We start from the raw sequence: 2,571 nt of genomic DNA on the forward strand, positions 1-2,571 counted from the left end.
CATATATACATTAATATACGATATTTGTTTTTCTAACTTGGCTTCACTCTGTATGACAGTCTCTAGGTCCATCCACGTCTCTACAAATGACCCAATTTTGTTCCTTTTTATGGCTGAGTAATATTCCATTGTATATATTCTTTATCCATTTGTCTGTTGATGGGCATTTAGGTATTACAATCTTGAGGAGAAACAGTGGCAAATTATTTTAGTTTCTTTCTTAGAGTGACTCATTTAAGGTGAGGACTGTCAACCTTTTTCTACCCTTTGTTGTCTTCTACTTCACAAACCTAGATGATTAAGAACTGTTTTTTTCTTAGTACCTGCTTTTCCCCATATTTCCCTTTATCATTCAGGATAGAATAGCTTTCTAGAGCTGTTTGGAAATCATCCTTAGCATCCTTAGCAGATCCTTCTGTCAGCTTTCATGGCTCAATAAGGAGAACGTATAAGGTTTGCAGCCTTACTGAGCCAGAGTCTCGTCCAGGTACTTGGGATTTGCCAGTGACCTAGAGACAGGTCCCTGCCTTTGTGTACCTGACATCCTAGTAGAGAAGCAGGAATAGACTATGCTTTATAAATAAGAAAAGTGATCTAGAAACTTAGAAGGTGAAAATGCTACGGAAAAAGAGAAAGTCAGGCCATGAGGGAGTGAAGAGGGACATGGGTTTCAGGATTAAACAGGGTCATCAGGGTTGGCCTCAGAGAAAAGGTAACATCTGAGCCGATGTAGAGAAAGTGACTAGCTGCCATCTTGCCTCACTGCGTGTGTGTGCCTTATCTCAGCTGGTCTGCCCGAGACCCCCTGAGCGCCAACCCTAGTCCCCCGCGTGGGCCCATTTCCGCCCCAACAAGATACAAAAAGGCTCTGGACACCGGCATGGGAGGAGGATGGGAACGAGGGTGGGAAGTGCCCGGAAGGAGCGAGACAGGGAGAGACAGGGCAGGAGAGGAAGGCAATGCTACGGACAGGCGCACCCACTCAGGCTGACTTTTGGGGTCGAGGTCGGGCCAGGGGTGGCCGCCCTGGGGGCCAGGCGATGCCGTCTCTTGTCTCTTCTTCCACCTCGCGGCGGAACCCGAGGACAGGAGCCTCAGAGGAAAGAAACGATCATGCGCCAGGAGAAACTCGCCAAACTGCAGGCACAAGTGCGCATGGGTGGGAAAGGAACAGCTCGCAGAAAGAAGGTGGTTCATAGAACAGCCACAGCAGAGGACAGAAAACTTCAGTCCTCTTTAAAGAAGTTAGGGGTAAACGATATCTCTGGTATTGAAGGGGTTGCATATGTTCGCAAACCAAGGAACAGTGATCCACTTTAACAACCCTAAAGTTCAGGCATTTCTGGTAGCGAACACTTTCACCTGCACAGGCCATGCTGAGACAAAGCAGCTGACAGAAATGCTCCCCAGCATCTTAAACCAGCTTGGCGCAGACAGTCTGACCAGTTTAAGGAGACTGGCTGGAGCTCTGCCCAGTCTGTGGATGGAAAAGCACCACTTGCTACTGGAGAGGAGGAGGTTGATGAAGTTCCAGATCTTGTGGACAATTCTGATGAGGCTTCCAAGGACGAAGCAGACAATTGAGTCAGCTTCTGAAGAGGATAAATCTTGAAGTTACTGGGAACCTGCTATTTTATATTGTGACTGCTTTTTAAAATTTTGTTTACGGATCTGATAAAATCTAGATCTCTAATATTTTTAAGCCCAAGCCCCCGGACACTGCAGTTCTTTTCAGTTTTTGCTTATATACAATTCATTCTTTGCCACTAATTAATTAAGGTGAAGAAGCCTGGGAATAAAGTTTGAAACAAGGGTTAATGAAGTTCTTTGCCTGGTTTTTTTTTTTTTTAAAAAAAAAAAGGAAAGTGAGATCATGATGATGACTCCTCTGTCTGGAAATGCCAAAGGTTCGTAATCTCGCTCAGACTCAAACTCAAAAGTCCAGGGACCTAAAAGGGCCTGCATGTGTGCTGTCGCCATCCCTTCCTTATTCTCATCTCCTCCTCTCCACCCTTTGCCGCCTCCCCACCCTCCCCCATACACACCTCTCTCCACATTTGCTTCCTATGGTTTGTCTAGTATTAAAGGCACACTCTCACCTCATGACCTTTGCATGTACTATTCCCTGTGCTTGAAATGTTCTTTCCTAAATATGCATTGCCTTCTTACCTCCTTTGCCATCCTAAGCCCTTCTAGCCACACTGTCATCAATTGTAATTCCCTCTTTACCCAACAATCTCTTCCCTGCTCTATTTTTTCTACAGAACTTTGTCATCATCTAACATGCTATATATTTTTAAATGTGTTGAAAATGTGTATATTGTCTGTCTCTCCCTGCCCTAAAAGCGTCAACTACTTGAAGGGGAGGGATTTTGTCTCCTGATACTCAGTATTTCACTCCTAGCATGGTGCATGAAGCAGAGAAGGCATCAGAGAAATTGTCCTTGAGCCACTGAATGGTGTTGTGTATAATGGTTACTTACCTGTTAAATAGGTTCTTTTAAGACCTCTGAAAAGAGTTTGCTTTTTAAAACTAGACAATGCATGCAACTGGTCATTTTGTTTACATCA

At 44.6% G+C, this 2,571-nt stretch overlaps 1 pseudogene; it reads left to right on the forward strand.

The window, feature by feature from the left end:
* Positions 1 to 291: 291 nt before the first annotated feature.
* Positions 292 to 2,049, forward strand: LOC111173497 (transcription factor BTF3 pseudogene; annotated as a pseudogene).
* Positions 2,050 to 2,571: the final 522 nt, after the last annotated feature.

The sequence above is a fragment of the Delphinapterus leucas genome, chromosome 21, assembly GCF_059928025.1.
Source record: "Delphinapterus leucas isolate spDelLeu-1000000601 "Yukka" chromosome 21, BTC_Dleu_Yukka2, whole genome shotgun sequence".
Taxonomy (NCBI): domain Eukaryota; kingdom Metazoa; phylum Chordata; class Mammalia; order Artiodactyla; family Monodontidae; genus Delphinapterus; species Delphinapterus leucas.